The 21,512-nt window shown below is 39.5% G+C and overlaps 1 protein-coding gene across 17 annotated transcripts in view; it reads left to right on the forward strand.

Annotated features, from left to right (window-relative positions):
• The window catches only part of RGS6 (regulator of G protein signaling 6), a 556,931-nt gene that overhangs the window by 121,970 nt on the left and 413,449 nt on the right, over positions 1–21,512 (forward strand). The window lies entirely within an intron of this gene.

The following is a 21,512-nucleotide window of genomic DNA, read 5'->3' on the forward strand; positions in this document are numbered from 1 at the left end:
AGCCATGATCTGCTTCGTTTTAAATGGACGATAACTCCAGGATAGTCTATAGAGGGCAAGAGAACAGACAGGAAGATGGGTTCGGAGATTTCAGCATGAGTCTAGGTGGGGGATTATGGGGTTTGCAAACAATTATAAGTGATGATCTTGAGAAGTGACTGGATTCAGAATATATTTTGAAAGTATTGCTGTTAGAATTTGCTAATTGGATGTGGACTTTGGCCTGGCCATCTGGCTGAATGATGATGCTATTTTCTTACATGAGAAAAACATTTGAGAGGCTATTACCTATTTAAGAGAAGATGGCCATTGAATATATGTGCCTGGAGTTCCAGCCATTGAATATATGGCTGGAAGGGTAAGATTGGGTGTTTAATTGGCAGGTGGATTTAAATTCATGAGATTGATCATGAGATCCCTAAGGGATTAGTATTAAGGGCCAAGAGAGGTTGCCCGAGGACTGAATCCTTGGGGGCTCTCAACATTTAGAGGTTGAGAAGCTGAAGAGGAACCAGTAAAGGGGACCAAGAAGGAACAGCCATTGAGAATAGAAGGACACTCAAGTAAGTGAAGTGTCTCAAAGCTTGAAGAAAAGAGTGTCAAAAACTAAGAAGGAACGCTTCTGAGAGATTGAAGACCTTCCCCATGGACATAAATGTTGGATGTAGCCGCATGAGATTGTGTTGCTGTTGACAATATCAGTGTCACTAGTTGGGTGGAGGCAGTGCTGGATTGGAATTAAAACAGATCAGGTGAGATTGAATGATGAGGAAATGGAGACAGATACATAGTTCTTGAGAGATTTTTGTTATGTGGGGAGTGTGAGGGAGGAGAGCTATGTAGGATATGAGGTCAGAAATACTTAGCTTATTTTTTTAATGGGAATTATTATAATATGTTTGAAAACTGATGGGACTTATTAGAGATAAAGGAACTGACGGAGGATCTCTAAGTAGGTGGGGATGAGACCTAGTGTATCAAGTGGTGAATTGGCCGCTTTATCCAGCGCTAAGAAGGTGCATGTTCTAGTTTGGTACAGACACTTGTAGGTGAGTACACATAGGTACTGAAAGGAGCTCTGTTGTCTTTTGCTTGCTCCTATTTTCTGAGAAAAAGTAAGAATCAAGAGCATCAGATCAGTATGAGGAAGTATAAAATGGTTTTCTAGCAATCAGAGTATAAATTGGCCAGGGAAGTGTGTGGTAAGATTATTGAGCAGAGCTTGAAAGCCTTTGAGATTAGAGTCCTATCTTTAAAGCAAAGCCAGCCAGGACAGTTGTTTATTTTCTCCAGATTGGGTCAGTTTCCCTGGTGTAGGGAGAGAATCCAAGGATAATTGTATTTAACCAGGGTTATAGCTTTGCCAACTGAACAACATGGAACAGAGAGAAAGACAGAGATGGACTGGGGACAAATGCAAAGGGGTGATTCCTGTGAAGCTCAGTGGGTCAGGCTGGATGACTGGGATGGTGGAGCCATGAGGTGGGGGATTGACCATGAAGAGGTGGTCCAGTCAACAGGTTCAGGGGCCACAGATATCAAATAGTTGACATTGGGGCACTGGAGGGAATGAACTGAAAATACCTCCGAAAATAAGAGTTGGCAGCTTTCCTCAAGCTTAATCTCAAAAAGAGACAGTTAAAGAATTACTTACTTTGCTGCATGGCTGGGGACAAAAGGTATTTTTCAAATATGACTTCAACTCATTTTGTGCCAGGATGTTCACCCTGATATTCTTGGGCAAGTCATTAAAACTAGGCAACTATTTCTGTGTCTTCACCCATAAAAGGAGATGAGCGAGAAAGCAGAACTGAATACTTCGTGATTGTTCGATTCCACGGGATTTCACTGCTTTGTTGCAGTTTCACTGACAGGCTAGAATTGCAGAGATGTCATTTCAGTTGGGCTACCAAGCCTCACATAAGGAGATAAAATTGGAATATATGGTCTTGGTTGGCGCAACAAAAGAAGCTCAGTGTGTCACAAATGAGAGGTCATTGGACAGATGTCATCTATTTGGTTGTTAAATAATAAGCACGCAAAGAGATCTCCCTCCTATCAATTTGTCCTGTGTATTTATCTTGTGAAGCATCAGTGAATAAAAAACTTGCGTTGAAAATATAATAATATCCCCATCAACGATACAATTGCAAAGTGTATTATATATGCAAATACACTTAATATCACAGGTAAATCTTGTCATTTCTTTTTGCAGTATCTTGGGCATTATAGTCTATAATATTGCAATAGTCAGAATTATTTTATATTTACCAAAAATCTACTGTAAGCTTTCTCACATACATTGTGTTTTAAGGGGAAGTTTTACCAGTGCTTAACATATGTTGTCTAGAAGGAGAGCCTTCTGAATTGAAACTGAAATAGGATAATTGCCACTTTTATTAAATATCCAGCTGGCACACTTTGAAAATGTTATCTCAGCATCTAGCACTGGTTTTATTTTGGTTTCCAACTTCCTATTTATTTTATTCTACTTTTTTTTTTTTTTTTGGAGGGAGATTTGAGTCACAAATTTTATTTTTTCCCTGCATTACTGGTTCTTATACAGTAGTTTACAGGTTAAAGTTTGTGGATCTGTTGGGGGCTTCATCCCAGAACTGTTGGCACTATTTTTTGAAGTAATTTTAGATTGTTGCTTACAGTAATAGTTGTTTGGGGTGAATCGATGGTGCACCTCCTAAGTCTTAATGAGTGTTGGTTGATTTGGTAGAGTTAGGGTGAGGTTCACTCATTGTTTAATTTACTCATCCTAACTTCCCAATAACATTTTTCCCTGTTAAAGTGATCTTTCTGTAGCCATATTCTTCTTGTCCCTAAGACAACAAGCCATCAAAAGCCACTGGGATCATCAGGATGTTCATTTTCAAACCTTTGATAGAGCCTCTCTACTAACTGAGGGTCGTCAAATGACTATTTGAGAAAGGGCACAGTGGAAGGCATTTGTGTCTCATATGGCTTTTGAAAGTGGCCCCATCATTAAATCATGCCTGTTAATGGATATGGTAACTAGTTACTTTATGGACTGAGGTCCGCATCTACTATAAATGATTGGTAGTATGTTGTCTTTCTGCACAGGTGAAGTTTAAAAGTCCTCCATAAAATGCATAGGGCTTCCAAAAGGAACAAATGTAGCAATGCCTGATGTGACCACTTTATTGCTGCCTTTGGAAGTATTTTTAATCTCTGAAGGTGTATGGCTTGACAGTGGGAGGGGATAGGTCACTGGAAATTTTACCTTTGCTGCCTTTCCAGGTTTCATGCTTTGAGAATCAAAGATCGATAACAGTTGGGCGAAATCCTGTATGGGGCCAAAGATTTTTCTAAAGGTCTATATATAGACCCACATATCATTACTTCAAGCTCTGCAATTGGCAGTTTGAATTTCACTGAGATTGTGTTTTCACAATATAAGAACACTTTCATAGGAACCACATTTTATATAGATATATTTTATTTAGCCTCATCAAGAGTTTTTTTTTTTTTTTTTTTTCTGGGTTTAAGTTAATTTGGCATCTATCTCAGAGAGTGGCATATCCAAGGAGATAACCCTGCCTCTAAAGTACTCAGTGGCTATCCACTGAGAGCTGAAATTAGGTCAGTATTATTTTGTTTTCAGGTAACAAAACTCCATGTGAATATTGACGTGGGATTTTACTTAAGTACTTCACTTCCTGGAAAAACAAGTTTTGAGACTGAATAATTATTATATTACTGAATAATTATATCTTTCTTTCCTCTCCCAGTGTTCTTAGACTTTAGAGACAAATGGTTTTTAGAGACAAAATCTCCAATTAGCTTAAGAACGAAAGAAATGCACTGTGGATCTACAGTGGCTTACCAAAAACCTTCAGGACAGATGTATTTTGGAATTCAAGATTTTTTGGATTTTAGCAGGCCCCAATGTGACACTTGTTAATCATACCCATGGGGGTCTTACTCGGTGAAATGCAGATATTCAAACTAAGTAGAATAAAGACTAACCTCCCATCAGTTCAGGGTAAGGTTTTGCCTCCTTTTGAGTCTTGGCAATCAAACTTAAATAAAGCCGGGTAGCCAACCAACCAAACAAAACTTTGTTTTCAAGCTTTTGAAATTGGGACTTGCGGTTAGATTGTGGGCCTATGCTTGCTTTTCTCTGGATTATCTACCTTATTTATTATTCATTTATTTGTAAAGGAAATGAAGCCTGTGTTTACTATATGCTCTAATATTTTGCTACTCAAAGTGTGGTCCAGAGCCAACAGCTTCTGCATTACCTGGGAGCTTGCTGGAAATGCAGAATCACAGGTCCTTTCCTAGAACTGCTGAATTAGAATCTGCATTTTAATAAGCCCTCAGTTGACTTATGTGGACATAAAAGATCAAGAAGCACTGATCTAGTATTGAATTGAATTTAGGGTTCAAGTTTGGCAGGACAAAGGCTCACGTGGGAATGTTTAGTTTTTCAAACTCTTGGAGAATCAAGTTTTCTGTCTCCCATCTCTGTCCCATGGCATCCCCTTTCTCTGCAAGCCCCATCCTATGACCCTAGCGTGACTGGCTTTTATACTCAGTATTTCCTCAGTCTTTTATTATTATTTCTTAATCAGTCTGACAGCATTTGACTTTTAACTGGATCATCTAGTTCGTATATTTACATCTGTCATAATTCTTGATGCATTGGGATTTATTTCTCTCATTTTGTACTTTATTATTTGTTTTCTCTTGTATTTTTCTGGATTGACATTTCTTTTCTCATCTCATTTCCTTTCTCTGCTAGTTTGTTGCATATTACATTTCTGTATCATAACAGTACCCTAGGAATTTGACCATATACACTCATAAAAGTCTAAATTTAGCCAATCTCTTTCCTCCTCCCAAATAATACCTTAGAGTATTTAGCTCCTATTACTCTTGTGCTGCATGCTGTTGTTATTATGTAGTCTATTTAAAACATTATTAATCACATAAGAGTTTGTTATTTTAAGGAGGCTGTTTATTTACATTTATTCACATATTTGCAACATTCTTTGCCTACTTATTTTGGTATTTTAGATCTTCTAACTATGATAATTTTTTCCACCTAAATTTTGTAGACTTTCTTCCAATAGAGGTGACATGCTCTCTATTTTTGTTTGTAAATGTCTTTATTTTTGCCCTTATTCTAATCTGTTGTTAAATGGTTCTCTTATTTCAGTTTCAATATTTTTATTTCTAGAACCAATTTAGTTTTTTTTTAATTCTTAATATTTGTTCAGTTTTTTATAATAGTATTTTTTCTGACCATATTTTCAAATCTTACTGCTTAAACATATGAAAGAGTATTTTGTTCTGAATTTCATAATTCCAATATCTGAAGTCATTATGACTCTGAATCTGTTGTCTGTTATTCATTATGTCTTGTTTCCTGGCTTTGTACACGTGTGTGTGTGTGTGTGTGTGTGTGTGTGGTGTGATTTAATTAACCAGTTAGTTGATTCATTTTTAACTGTGACCTACTCATTTTTCTAAAAACTTGGCGAGGATTTTTCCAGATATAGGTTAACAGATGAATTCTTCCAGAAAATATTTAAGGTTGCTCAGGTATATGCCTGAGGTATTACCAACTATGACCCTTAACATTAAATGTTCTGCTTCAGGGTTTTGGGGGACCCTGCTTGTATGAATTTGCGCTACAAACTTGCATGAGTTTTGGTTGGTTGCAATGAATACCTAGGATTGATTTCCTCCCCCTCTTCCATCCAAGATTAGGGACAGGCAAGTTTCTTTGCACTCATCCAGGAACACAGTGTAATGGGAAGTTTGTGGTGGTTATACTGGGGCGGGTGTCCTCTCCATGTAGTCACACAGCTTGGTAAAGAGAGCATAGTCTGGACTTGGGCAGCTTCCCTGTTTGCTGTGGTACTTCCTGCTGGGCCTTAAACCAGAGCTCATGTACTTGAGTTAGACAAGTGATCTCAAGGCAAAAGCCAGCTTCAGGGCTTAGCTTACTTCATAGGATTCATGCTCAGTCAGATCTCTATATGCTTATATGTGCATATAGATACATATGTCAGACTGCATGTGCATATAGGTACATATGGAGCCATCTGTGCACATACAGGTATGTATATGTAAGGAGCAGGAGATGTAAGAAGCGTTTTATTTTTTATTTTATTTTATTATTTTATTTTTATTTTATTTTATTTTATTTATTTATTTATTTATTTATTTATTTATTTATTTATTTATTTATTGTAAGAAGCGTTTTAAAGAGTGAATGGTGTCAGGGTGATGGACAGTATAACTGGTTCCTTCTAGTGCTATTGTAACCCATCAGCCTTTACTCACACATCTCTTTAACCCTCAGTCCTCTTTTTTGGGGGAAGTAAATGTAGGTCTGGGAAGCTTCATGTGTTTTAAATGAGGAGGCAGAAAGTTTCCTGTTCATGAGAAAGCAGTGGTTTATAGTCCTTTTAGGTAGTAACTAGTCTTCCACTCAATTGGCAACTTAACCTGTATCTTACAGATGAAGTTACTGGATGTTAATTTTCATGTCAAAGAGATGCAACGGCATCTTAGACATAAAGTTAGCCTTGTAACCATGAAAACAACATTGCATCCTGCCCTGGAGCTCAAATATGGCTGCACATCAGATCTACCTGGGAAACTTTAAAAATACTGCAGCCAGAAAGTTACCCCCAGAAACTGGTATCTCTGGTCTGCATAAAGACTGGGGCATCAGGAGTTTTAAAAGCTCCTCAAGTATTTCTACTGTGCAGATGAAGTTGAGGATTACTTGGTAGTAGCTAATTTATGCAGGTGCCACATTCACACTACCTAGGTTGGTATCCTAGCTCTGCTGCTCAGTAAATGTGTGACTTTAGACAAATTTAATAATGTGGCTCGATTTCTTCATCTGTTAAATGGGGATGATGATAGTAGGACCTGTGTCTCAAAGTGTTGTTGTGAAGATAAGACTAATACATAAATGCAAAACGCATAGACTAGGGCTGGCACAAAGTGAACATTTATTGTTGCTATTTTATATATATTATTGATGAAAATTATTACTATGACGGGATACTTTTCTGTCTCAAAAGCATTTTGGGGATTAAGAATTTAAATCTTGTTTTGAATAGTACCAACTTAACTGTGGTGTTAGATTCATTTTGCCTACTTTTTTGTTTCACTGTTTTATTTAAAAGTTAGTCCTAATCACCCTCTAAATTTAGGCAGTATCTGCTGGAATCATTTAAGATGTTTGTTTCTAAAAGACTGCAAAAATTAAATCAAGGTATTTGCAGAGAAAAGATTGACAGCTTGTCAGTAGCCTAGAGAAAATGCCCCCCTCCTTAACAGAGAAGAATGTGCAATAGGGAGCTTTTCCTTATACTAGAAATTAGTGCCTCCATAATAATTTAACATATGCTATTATTGCTGAAGATATTCAGATTTTAGAGGAAAGCTTAACATAAATACATAATTTTTCTGAAGTTGTACCAATGTAGAGCCCATTTTTTCTGAAGATATACATACTCTATGCTTTTTCTCATTTTCCAGTGTCACCTCAGTGGTTTCTATCTCACATACAAGGTGGTTTAAATGTTTTGTATTCTTGGTTTTATACTATGACTGTCCCTCAAGTGAATAGTAAGACAGATATCAGCAGATATTGCATTTGTAAGTCATATTATTTTCCCATGAAATTACTGGATAATTTATTACTGGATAAACTTTATTCCTATTTTTGATTCATTTTCAACTGGCAGTGCCTCTAATTTCAGGTCCTAGATTTAGCTTCTCTTCTTATTGATTTAGAAACAACTTTTATTTTTTTAAATCATGGCGATTTTTTTCAATCTTTTTTTTTTTAAGATTTTATTTATTATTAATGAGGGACAGAGAGAGAGCAAGAGCGCGAGAGAGAGATAGAGAGACGCAGAGACAGAGGCAGAGGAAGCAGGCTCCATGCAGGGAGCCTGACACGAAACTCGATCCCGGGACCCCAGGATCAGGCCCTGGGCTGAAGGCAGCGCTGAACCACTGAGCCACCCGGGCTGCCCCAACTTTTATTTTTTTTTAAAGATTTATCTATTTATTTGAGAGAGAGCATGAGCATGTTGTAGGGAGGGGCAGAGAGGTAGAGAGAATCTCAAGCTAACTCCCCACAGCAGGGAGCCCAATACCAAGCTCTATCTCATGCCCCTGAAATCATGACCTGAGTCAAAACCAAGAGTCGGATGCTTACCCAACGCACCACCCAGATACCCTTGGAAACAAACTTTTAAATGAACTACCTTTTAAGGAAATATTTTAGAAAAGCATCTTTTGTAATGTAAATCATGTTTTGTTCAGGGTTTTCTGCAAAAATCTGCCATGTTCCTTTAAATCTTTACCTCTAGACTGGATGTACTTTCATTTATTTTGGGGGTAAAGGCATGTGCAAGTATAATTTCTGCTTATTTCAGTCTGACCTCTCCAATTAGATATCATCATTAAGAAAATCAGCTACTTTTCCCATCGAATTTAAAAGTAGACTAGGACATGTGACATCATACTAGTCAGAGCATATATGAAATATTATTTAATTTCTTTGTTCTCATTTTGAAAAGTCATTTTCATTAATTCATAAATTCACATATGTATTCATTATTTGTGTACCCAACAAAATAATGTGATGCTATCTTGCACTTAAAGATTTTATAGTCTAGGGCAGCCCGGGTGGCTCAACCGTTTAGTGCCGCCTTCAGCCCAGGGAGTGATCCTGGAGACCCAGGATCGAGATCAGGGATTGAGTCCCACATGGGGCTCCCTGCATGGAGCCTGCTTCTCCCTCTGCCTGTGTCTCTGCCTCTATTTCTGTCTCTCTGTGAATAAATAAATAAAAACAACAAAAAAAAAGATTTTATAGTTTAGGAAAAAATATATGTATACACACTATGTCTGAAGATGTGAACAGACATTAAAGCAGAAGGTAGAATCCAAATGTCTTTTACATTTTGTTTTTCCCATGATCTAGCCTGTCTTTTCCTTCCCACCAAGTAGAATAGATTGCTTTTTATTATAAACATAATACATGTTCACTGTAAAAGAGATAATGAAAGGTATCTAAAAGAAAGAGAATTACCTGTGATTCCCCACCTAGAAGTAATAACCATTGTTAATATTTTGTTATTTACTCTTACACATTTTTGCAGGCTGACCTTATTTCTTGCAGGCATTTTCTCTGTGCATTCATAATCGGCTACAATTTTTGCCGTCCCTCACCAGTTTATGCAGGTCATCAGACAGCAGCGCCAAGTGGGCTGAAACCTAACCAATTGACTTTATTGGTCCAACCAAAGTCAATAGAAGGAATAAGTCAGGAATACCCAGGAATTTTTCCCAACACAGAGCTTGAGTTAATTTTGGTGCATTCTTCAAATTCTTTCCTCAAATTCTAAGACTTTCTCCTTTTTAGTGGAAAACATGCTCCCAAACTCCTACCTAGACCCTCTCTCCAGGCGGTCCTGGCCAGAGCCTGTGTGAGTTTACATCTGTCTTCACAGCATTAACATTTTGCTTCTTCCTTTTATAATGCCATTACTAGAAGGAGAATAGGCCAGTGCCAGAGCAAGCTGGGGGTGAGGGTTCGCTGTAGGACCCACCATGAGCACCATAGCCTTGCATGGCTATGTTCCCGTTCCATTCTTCACTCCACAAGGTAAAAAGGATGAAATATTCTGTAGTCATACCCTTCTTCTGTTCCAGTTTTATTGTCCTCACTCAGGCCTTATTGCTGATCTTACTAGTTTTTTTTCCCCCATTTATTAATCTAAGTTCTTTTCATTTCTCCTCTTTGGTATAGTTTTGTGTGTTTTTTAAGATTTTATTTATTTATTCATGAGAGACACAGAGAAAGAGAGAGGCAGAGACACAGGCAGAGGGAGAAGCAGGCTCCGTGCATGGAGCCCGATGTGGGGCTCGATCCTGGGACTCCAGGACTACGCCCTGGACCGAAGGCAGGTGCTAAACCGCTGAGCCACCCAGGCGTCCCTCTTCAGTATAGTTTTAGTGTGTGTGAATTTTCTCACAGACCCGTACTGACTGTTAAGCAACAATGGGTCAACTTATACTTGATGCTTTGGTCTGTTTACCTCTTTCTTCTCTCTTTTCAGGTATCTTTTTCTTTTCCTACGTCATTGTAACTACATAAAAATAGTTTTTAATAGTTACATAACATTCCGTTGTATGATTATCCTATTACGTATCAACTGTGTAGCATTGGAGTTATTTTCAATTTTTCAGTATACTCATTAACACTACTATTAACATGAATATCCTTTTACTTGAGATCTGCTTCTAGGTACAGGGTTCCTGAATTAAAAGGTGTCTAATATAACAGAAATGTGTGTGTGTGTGTGTTTGTATACATGTATATATCCAAACTATCCTACAGAAGAATTGTACCAATTACATTCCTGCAAATAAGGCCTTATCATTTCCCAGAGACTTGCCAACACTGGTTATTCATAATCCTTTTTAGCTTTGTGATTAAGATTAATAAAAATATATTGATTTATAACTATTTACTGGTAAAATTGAGGATCTTTCTGTATCGTTCTTAGACTTTTGTATGTGAGTTTCCTCTTCATATTTTTGCTTGCTTTTCTGTTTGTTTTTCTTATTGATATATAATCACTCTGTGTATAGGAAGAACCTTAATCTTTGCCTATTTTGCGTAGTGCTAATGTTCTCCCCAGTTTCCTATTAGTTGTTTAACCTTAGTTTAATGTTTTTCTTCTTTCAAAATGTTAAATTTTATGTAATCTTATCTTTCAGTCTCTTCTTTATTGCTTCTGGCTTTGATGGCATGCAGAGAAAGCAGTTCCCACCCCAACGTTGTAAAACTACTGGAATATGATGTTGAAATGACGTGTTTAATATTTACTAAGTTCTCCTGCATAATTTGATCTACCTTGAAGCCCTCTAATTCTTGCTTTATCTGTTCATCTGTTCCTCTCTCCCTAACTATTGTGTCTATAGCAGGATACATATTTATATCTACATAGAAAGCATATATATATAAAGCAAACACACCTGTTACTCTCCCTTTAAATTTTTTTCCTTTCTATTCTTGAAAGCTTATTTTCTTAAATGAGCATTCAACATTTTGTAATGTTCCAAGAAAGATTCCATTGGTGCTTGTGTTTAGGTTATATCAAATTTTTAGCTAACTCATGAGAGAATCCCATCTTTGTAGTATTGTCTTCCAGCATCTCTAAGCTGGCATGTAGGCATTGTCTGCCTTTATCTCCTTAAGCTTTTTCAAATTTTCAGTAATTAGATCAAAATTCTCAAATACCTCTGCACTGAGATTCCTCTCCCCCAGCACCCACTGATGGCCCCCAGTGCTCAGACTGATGCTACACTTAGACTTCTCTTCGTTACTCTTTTGGATCCATATCTCCAATTTCATCTGCTCACCATGGTTGTAGTTTATGTCTTTGATTTTATTCTTCCATCTTCTACACCTTATTTAAAATTTTGTTTTCTCTATTCCCCTTTTATACTTTTACTGGATTTATCAAAATTTGTAAACCTCCTTTACCCCTCATCATTTGTTAATTGAATATATCTGTTTTGCCGATGCTTCTCTTCCTGTTTTTAACATCCATATATCAAACTGTATTTCTCCACCAATATACCAAAATTAAAGAGCCTCTTAGATGCCCTCCCTCAACTCAAGTGTTTATTACTGATCCAAACCCACACATTCTCCCACAATTGAAGTAGAGCATTTAGAAAGCTTCTGTGTCCTTATTTTTCCTTCTTATTTCTTCTTTAAAAATTCCGAGGCTAGTTGAATTCATTTAGAATTTTAGTTTTAAGATGCTGTTAACTTTTGGGATGCCTGGCTGGCTCAGTTGGTGGAGTGTATGACTTTTGAACTTGGGTTTGTGTGTTTGAGCCCCACATTGGCATGGAGCTTACTTAAAAAAAGATACTGTTTTTAATTTTTTTACAGCATGCTTCTGCTGTTTAAAGAATCAAAGCTTTTAAAAAAAAAAGAAAGCTTTTAAAACACATCACTAGTCACATTTATATACTCTATTTGACTTCCCTACACTATCATGTATTTAACCTGTTTTTGCTGTCATTCTTACATTCTAACTCTTGAGATCTTTGCTTCTGTGTAAGTTTTATTTTATTGGGGTGCTTTCTTAGAGTCCACTGTTGTTATACTTTTTTAAGTTTGTTTCTAAAAGTATCTTTTTTCCCTCAGTTGTGTGGTCTTGGATTGCCCTTCTCTTCCTCCACATGTGTGTAGACAAGGCTTCATTGTTATTTGCCTTTCAGTGTTGTGATTAAGAAGTCTGATGTTAGATGAATTATTTTTCCTTTTTTAAAGTTACTTGGTATTTTCAGGAAGATTTCAGAATTTTCCCCTTTATCTTTGAAGAAATTTCTCCAGAATATGTCCAGATGAGATGTGCTTTTTATTAAGCCTTCCTAGGATTTCTAATCCTTTTTTTTTTTTATTCTGAAACTACAAGTCTGTTTTCGACTCAGTAAAACTTTTCAATCTGAAAGTTGAAGTTTTAAAATCAAGGATGCTTTAGAGGTGCCTGGATGGCTCAGTTGGTTATGAATCTGCCTGCAACTCAGGTCAGGTCATGATCCTGGGGTTGTGGGATCTAGCCCCACGTTGGACTCCCCACTCAGCAAGGAGTTTGCTTCTCTCTCTTCCCCTCTTCCACCTCTGATGTACTCTCTCTCTCTCAAATAAACAAATAAAATCTAAAACAACAACAACAAAAACCCAAATAGCTTTAAAAATAGAAAATCAAGGAAGCTTTCTTTTACTTTAAAACAAAATTACTACTACACTTGCTTTTTTCCTTATGTTTGTTTACATGTTTTCCCTGAAACAATAACAGCAGCAAATGGTTCCCCTAACCCCCCAGACAAATCAGCCTACAACAGTATAGAAAGTAATGTGGTAAGTTTTCATTTAGCCAAGGCAAGAGTTAACTGTTAACTTTTTGTTATATTTGTTTCAAATATTTTTTAAAGTATAGTTTATATTGAAATACTATCCAGAATACTAGAGTTTGAGCCATTTAATCATTTCTTCATTGTACTTAGACTGTTAATTGTGAATGAGAGGAAATGGGTAGCAGGAGTGCCAGAAATGGCAGAAAGAAGTCTTGGGGTTGGGAGAAGCATATTTTACAGCTTCAATAAAGTGAATCCTAGATCTCAATATTGTTTTGTCAATACTTCTAGTACACAACACAATGGGGGCATTGCGTCAAAATTTTTGGGCTGTTATAGAGAACCCCAAATCCACTTGGCATAAAGGGAAATGAAACAGTTCCTTTCCAATAACAAGGCCTCCTCAGCTTTTTGTTGTTGTTGTTGTTTTTAGTTCTTGTATAGGTAACATACAGTCTTTGTGTGTGTGTGTGTGTGTGTATACCGACTGACCACCCAGGTGTCCCTATGGTGTTAGTTTCAGGTATACACTATGCTGATTTGACAACTTTCTACATTATTTAGTGCTCAGCATGATTAAGTGTATTCAAGGCCCACTCAGCTTTACCCCAGACCAGGCCCTCATGTGCTCACATTGTGGGTACAATGATTCCAGGTGTACTCACTCACACCTGGATCCTTAGCTCCAGATATAACAGTGTCCTCAAGAATGGGAAATGCCATCTTTTGTGTTATTTCAGAGTGAAGAAATATACTTGGGGATTGAGGTCTGAAGGACAGAGGGGAGGTCGTCACACAAACGAGCAGAGATGTTCATTAGTACCTGTACCTCCAAGCATCAGGGTTGAGAATTGGTGGAAATTCTCATTGCCAAAAGTAGCCATGGTAATGTGATTAAATTCCACATTGCATGAGCCTTTACGTTTTTTCCCCTCCCCAAAACAGTGGTCTCGGAATTAGTAATATATCAGAACTTTCTGGATTAAGCAGTGAAGGGTTTCCTGCAAGTCCTAGCTTGACCACTTTGAGAAGTTGTTTTCAGTTTGGGTCCCTTATCTGTAACGTTAAAAACCTTAATTATAAGATCACACAGGTCCTGTAATTCCTCTTGCCTCAGATTAAAAAAAAAAAAAGTTTTCTTAATTCGAGAGACTACACAATTGTGATGGTAGCTACAGTGAGCATCTACTTGCTCTTTTGTTGTTTTTAGCAATCAATGAGAAGTGTATCAGTTGAAATCTCTAAAGCCTGCATATATCTGGTCAAAGCTCATTTATTGATTTTTCTGCTGAAACTCGCACATACATAGAAAACAGAGACCAAAGTTAATTTTCAGCAGCTCAGTGTATAATACTGTGGCTGCTTGACTCCCTGAAGCCTGAGTTATTCTCAAGTAATAAGCTAAGTGGTAAATATTTAAATATTTGACCAGGTGCACAGCCTTTCTGGAAGGATCCTACATATGTGCATATGCTGTTTAACTTTAAATCCCTTGGCCACACCCCTGATTGATTTCTAGGGGGAATCTGATGCATAAGGAGCCACCCCACCCTGAGCAGCATCATCTTCACTGTGGACGCGTGCTTTATTTGGAGCAACTTTCTTCCTCACAGAACCTGGTGGAGACTCCAGGTATGTGGAGGGACTTAGAGTAATTACTGTTGCAACAGTAAGGCACAGGGGAAGGAATCAAGGAGGTGAAAGGGAAAGGAGTTAATGTTTACAGAGTGCCTTCTGCACACAGCTGCTTAGCTATTTTATTTTAATCCCAGGAGGTCGTTATCATTGCCTTAATTTGTGTATGCAAGGAAATTGTTGCTCAGAGAGATAAACTGGCCCAAGGTCTCCAGTATTGATTGGTAAAGCAGTGATTCCAACCCAGGGCTGTCTGGCTCTGCACACGTTGGCCTCCATCTGGAAGCACTGAGTACCGAGCCCACATGTGAGACAGGGTTTCTGTCCAGGGGCTCTCCTGGTCCATCATCACTTGAGGAAATAGATTATTTCCAAGAGGGCAGACACTGGGGCTGTGCTTAATAGGAAGAGAACAAGTATCAGAAGGGTTAAAATGATCCTCCTCGTGAGAAGGAACTTTCCTGACTATAGCATGTTATCTTTGCTTTTTGGCACATTAAATGCGAAAGTTTTGTCTTCCTTGGGCTCACTTATATTGGCCTTTTGTCATTCCTTTTCTTGCATAGAATGCCAAGACTGTGTTTATTTCTGTTCTTTTCTCTTAGAGACATATTAAAGTTTTTTTTTTAATATTGGAAATAAAAATACAATGAATGATTACTGTCCTAGAAAAGACTCAAGTGAAGCTGTGTGCACATCCAGAAGAGCAGTAGGGCTAACCAGTTTCTGCCTCCTGCTCTCTACTGCTGTAAGATACTATGGAGAATAAAGCAGTTTTCCCAAAGATCTGGAACAAGGTCTCAGAGATGTTTGCAGAAGGACACTTGTGCCCTCCCTTGGCCCAAAAGCATCAGAGTTTTTCTACCCCAATGTTTGGCTTTCTTGTTTTTTATTGATGACGATCTGGTTGTTGGGGTTCTGCTCTTTGCAACCGTGCCTAACTCCTGACCTCCAAAGGAAACCATATACACACTTTACATTAGGCTGGATATTTCCACTTCGTAACTTTGACAATGTTTCCAGCAATATTGTGCTTGCTCTTAAGGGCTGCTCCCTTTCTTCTGCTGTCCTACAACTTCTCTCTTCTCTCTACTACACTTTATCAGTATTAGCACATTTAATTCTTCTTCCCCTCAAAAATAATCCATACCTGAATGCTGAGCAGGAGATCTATGGGGTTCGTTTCTGGCATGCTCTGACATACCTGAAGTTGACTCATTCCTCAGCAATTAAATGACAAAATAAACTCTTGTAAATTGCTTCCTAAAAGCATGCAATAATATAAGTTTTCTAACTAGAACTTGACAAATAAACTTTTTCCTCTTGATTCAACTGCTAATCAGTCAGCTAAATAGTGCTGGATATTTGTAGCTAATAAGCAAGCCCCTCTCCACCCTCCCAACGGTTGATGGTCTTGACCAGACACTAATATCTAAAGCCCATTTCCCCTGAAGTATTTATCACCACATGCTCTTAGGACCATACTTATAAAATACTGAATTAGGGAGACTTGGAATATTTTATTGTGAGTATTTTTACCTCCTTTATCAGGTCAGATGAAACACATTTTTAAAAAACAGAGCTCAACAGAATATTATGTAGTAGTGAAACTCGATTCAAGTATAGGTATATTCAACATAGATAAATCTTAGTAATGACTCAGTGAAAAAGGAAGTTCCATAAGGACACAATGTGTGTGATAGCTTTTCCATAAAATTCAGAAATAGAAAACCTTCAACAACTACTGCTCCCTGTTTTTGTTGTTTTGTTTCTTTGTTGTTGTTTTATTTTTTCTAATATTTTATTTATTTACTCATGAGACACACAGGGAGAGAGAGAGAGAGAGGCAGAGGGAGAAGCAAGCTCCATGCAGGGAGCCTGATGTGGGACTCAATCCTGGGTCTCCAGGATCAGGCCCTGGGCTGAAGGCGATGCTAAACCGTTGAGCCACCCGGGCTGCCCCTTGTTGTTGTTTTAAAGATTTAAAGAGAGGCAGAGACATAGGCGGAGGGAGAAGCAGGCTCCATGCAGGAAGCCCGGCGTGGGACTTGATCCGGGGACTCCAGGATCATGCCCTGAGCCAAAGGCAGCCGCTCAACTGCTGAGCCACCCAGGCATCCCTGTTGTTGGTGTTTTTTGTTTTGTTTTGTTTTGTTTTTTTAAGAAGAAAAGGAATGCACAGATCAGGAGTTTGATTACAGCAGGGGGAGGGTGAGCACATGAGTAACTATTGGTTTGTTCTAATTTTTGGCTTAAATCATTGGTTCATGACTATTCATTGTTTCTTATTTAAACTAATTTCTTTAAAGGCCTCATGTGGACCAAGGAGGATCATTTCTCCTGATTATGAACAACCGGTTCTGATCCTGCAAGATCTTTTCAAGTTAGTCACATGGATGAGGTCATCCCTCCCAGATTTGGGATTTTTTAAAGTTTCTGCTATTCCCTATTTATATTGATGATTCTAATCCTCAGGGTACCGTTAAAGAAAAGATGATTCAGTCATTTGTTAAAGATAGTAAAGAGACGTTTTTTTTTTTTTTTTTTTTTTTTTTTAGTAAAGAGACGTTTAATCAAGGTGGCTACTACAGTGGAATTTTGCAGTAGGGGAGAGAAATCAGGCCCAACTCTAAAATACAGCAAGGCGTAGCCAAACAGCAGGATGAAGGTCAGTGGACACGAAATTTGTAAGGAGAAACACCAGGGGTGAGGATGGTTCTTGCTGAAGGCAGCCTGGCCAGATCTGGAAGGTGGGAGATAAAGAATTGGATCAGATGTCAAGGATGATCAGATACAAGGGTGGGGGATTTTTCCCTAAATGGTCTCAGCAGGATTCTTGCTAAAACTGGAATAAGCAGGTCAAGGACAGAAACCAAGGGCAAGGCCTGGTCCAAAAGAGGACTCAGAGGAATCTAACTAGGGTTTGATAAGGGAGGAGTCCTAGGATGCCTGGGTGGCTCAGTGGTTGAGCGTCTGCCTTTGGCTCAGGTCATGATCCCGGGGTCCTGCAATCGAGTCCCTCTTTGGGCTCCCAATAGGGAGCCTGCTTCTTCCTGTATGTCTCTGGGTCTCTCATGAATAGATAAATAAAATCTTAAAAAAGAAAAGAAAGGATAAAGAGGAGGAGTCTTTGTCAGAGCTAATAGGCCTCTAGCTCCTAATGGCAGAAATAAAGGTCAGAAAAGTCTTAGAACCTCAGGGCCAGGCGGGAATGGGCAATCTATGGGATAAAGACCAGGGAGCAAGAGTTCATGCTGTGGGCTAAGCAAAGAGAAGACCAGAGTCTTTTTGAAACATCTCTTTCTCTTCACTGAAGATAAGAATTTGTTAAAAAAATAAATAAATAAATAAAGGCAGTTGCCCCTCTGTCTCTGTGTTGCCAGGTGTTGGTGGCTGGGTTTGATTCAGTGGCATCCTATGCTCATCAGTGATTTCTGGGACACGTTGTGTTCATGAGAAATAAATGTGGGTGCCCTTCACCTGAATCAAGGATGGAAGTGCCAGCCGTGATGCATGCCTGTTTCCTACCAGCACATAAACGCGTCACGGAGTGGCCGGCTTCTGGTCCGTGCAGCTCCTTCGCCTGCTCCGGGTGCCGGCAGATGTCATCTCCGCATTCGCCACGTATCACCACATTTCCATTAAGGCTTCTGCTCTCTTTGGTGAAACCGAAGTGGGATTTCATTTGAAACGATTCATTAAAATAATTTCGCTGCTGTTATAGACACTGTCACCATTATCTTTTGTCTGGACAGCGAGGTCTCTGCTCCCTTCCCGCCACCCCCGCCCCCACCTCCCTGCGCCCTCCTAGACCATTCTGCCCTCCGCCTCAGTGATCTGTTGCAGGCTTAGATTTAGACCAGATCATTCTCTTGCTTTCAAAACTCTCCATAGTTTTGCATTACCCTTAGGATAACATCCGCATTTTCATCAAGTGCCCCTGGGCTCACTGCAGTCTGGCCCTTGCCCTTGTCCCTCATGTTGTCTGGTGGCGCTTTGCCCCTTGTTTTGGGTCCTCAACATCGTGGCCTCCTTTCTGTTCTGCAGCTGCCCTGAGCTCCTTCTCTCCTCAGGGCCTTTGCATATGCTGTTCCTTCTGCTAAAACGGTTCTGCCCCAGATCTTTGCACAACTGTTGCATTCTCATCATCTCCAGGTGGGTCTTCCCTGGCCACCCTGCCTAAGGTAGCCCCGGCCCCACCTCGAGGGATATACTATCTCTTTGTACCTTTATATTCTCTTCACTGCCTTTACTGCTCTCAGATATTATTCTGGTCATGTGTGCCCCAGTGAGAATTAATTTCCACAAGGAGAATTGGAATCTTGACAGGTTCACCACTGGGTTCCTGATGCCTCGAGCACTGCCTGGCACATAGAAAAGCACTCAGGAAATGAAAGCGGGACTGGAGATGGGAACTTACCCACTGCTCTGCGCGTCTGCCACATATGTAACTGAATCAGATTGCTTCCAGTGTGAGCATGGGAGAGGCCTTCCTGTTTTTCTGGAATAATATTAAAAATGATGGAAAATAAGTGCACACAGCTGGAATGACACTAAATAATGCAGTGACCTGCTGATATACATTTAAATATCGCCAAAAGAATTAGGCCAGTGTCAGGTGACCTGAGTTGATATTCCTATATAGTGTACATTAGTTTCCCGGTGATCAAAACTGGGTTAATTAGTCTACACTATGTGTTTTCCTGTTGGGGATATGGGGATTATCTGCTCTATCCAATTTGTTTGTTTTTTTTCTTAGAAAAGGAATCATTGTTGAATTTAAAAAGCAACTTGCCTGGCCCTGTTTCCTGATCTTTTGATGGAAATGTTTTAATGGGAAAAAAATATTTACTAGAACCAGATAATTAAATCGTTTCATGTATTTTTTTTTTTTTTAATGTGGATGCTTTTTCATTCCTTTGAGGGATAACTCCATGGCATAAAGCAGCAGTGAAGAGGATGACCAGTCTTTTCCCTGGCCAGATCTGGAACCTTCTTCTTCTTCTTCTTTCTTCTTTCTTCTTTTTTCTTTCTTCTTTCTTCTTTCAACTAAGTTACAGTTCAGCATGGGTGAAAGGTCCTCAGGTATGCATGGGACAGCCCTTCCTTCTCCCCTCACACAGCTCAGCTCCAAATCCCCAGAGGGGCTGATGCAAAGGGAGATGGAAATAGCCTTAGAATCAACTGGTACTTTTGGGAGGCATGTTGTAAGATGTTAGGTAAATGGAACACATCATATTTTATTAGCAACAAAAATTCTTTCAGGAATTTTATTTCTACACCCTAACTCTTAAGACTCTCCTTAAACCAGAGCTTACATAGATTTGAAAATAAGCGAATGAGTAAATACCCATAGCAGTCACCTTGTTTCTAACTCTCCACCTGGAGTCAGATAATCAGACTGTGAGTTCTAGGTGGAAGAAGAGAGAGAGAGTCTATGTATTGGGCTCTACTGTAGGTGTTTGTACACTCAGCCCATCCTCGTGTCCTGAAGGAATGAAGGCAGATCTCACATGTTCCACTTAACAGTTGTGCAAACAGAGGCTCTGTGGTTTGATGCAACTTGCTCCAGAGTGAACGTACTGGGGCTGGCCCCTGAACTGGCAGGCAGTGTGAGTCCTTGGTCCATTATGGCACACACGCCCCCCGGCTCCATCATGTAACATGGGACTTCTGGCATATTGGCTTCCTCAGTGTGGAGGGGAGATGAGAAACCGGCAATACCTCCCTCCCAAGGTGACTTGAGAGTCCACTGCTATGGGAAGGCAGCTGTGTGGAAACGATGTGGAGCCCTTTGAGGATGAACAGAACAAGCAGCTAAGTTTGATTAGCACTTGAAGCCAGAACCCACATTCCATCATGGTCCCTTCTCTTCTACTCTTTCCCTTTGTTCTTCTAACCCCTCTCCTTGAATTTATCTCTCTTTCCTGCATAGCCACAGTCCTTCTTTCTGTCAGACTGAAGTTGTGCACCCGGAGGACTGAGCTTTGACTGTAGAAGGTACCCTCCTTCTCTCTTCCTGTTCAGTGTTCAACTCACTGTGCTGGGGCTCTGTCCCCTCCACTCTGCTGAGACACCAGTAAGTTCACGAGCACGTTTGGTGTCTGTGCCCCCAATTAGGGAACACACATCCCTTCGCATGAGGGGAGGAGCACGGGGTAGGCTGATGTTCTTGTTCAGTCAACAACTTGTACAGCTATATTTGGCTGGGGAATCCTGCCTTGGCAAGGTCATCAGTGCCATCCTCCTGGAAAAATCTAATAGACCCTTGTTATACTTCATCTTAAATTCTTTTCGACACTTGACACGGTTAAGAACTCCCTTCTAGAACCAACCTCCTTTCCTCAGTAGAGCTGATACCATCATCTCATGAGTCTCCTCCTAAAACCTGATGGTTTCTTTTAGTCTCCTTACAGGCTTTTCTTCTTCTAGCTGCTCTAGGTTCTGTCTTGAGCCTACATTACCACCACACAACATAAATTCTTTAAAAACCTTCTATAAAAGCCTTCAGTAGTGGGATGCCTGGGTGGCTCCATCAGTTAAGCATCTTCCTTTGGCTCAGGTCATGATCCCAGAGTCCCAGGATCGAGCCCCACATCAGGCTCCCTGCTCAGCGGGGAGTCTGCTTCTCCCTCTCTCTCCACTCCTCTCTCTGTCTCCCCCACTTGTGTTCTCTCTCCGTCTCTCTCTCAAATAAATAAAATCTTAAAAAAAATGTCTGCAGTAGTGGCTAGACATAAAACCTGAATCCCTTTAGATTTATGGTGCCTTCATAGTTCCCTTGTTGGCAAAGTTGAATGAGTTTTATAGGCAGCTCTCCTTTCAATGGTCAAATCTACACATGGACCAGTGAAGACCTTCCTGGAGAGGGTTAATGGGACAGTTGAGCAGTTTCCACAAAGCTCTCCTTTTTGGAGACT

This window comes from Canis aureus, chromosome 9, assembly GCF_053574225.1.
Source record: "Canis aureus isolate CA01 chromosome 9, VMU_Caureus_v.1.0, whole genome shotgun sequence".
In the NCBI taxonomy this organism is placed as follows: domain Eukaryota; kingdom Metazoa; phylum Chordata; class Mammalia; order Carnivora; family Canidae; genus Canis; species Canis aureus.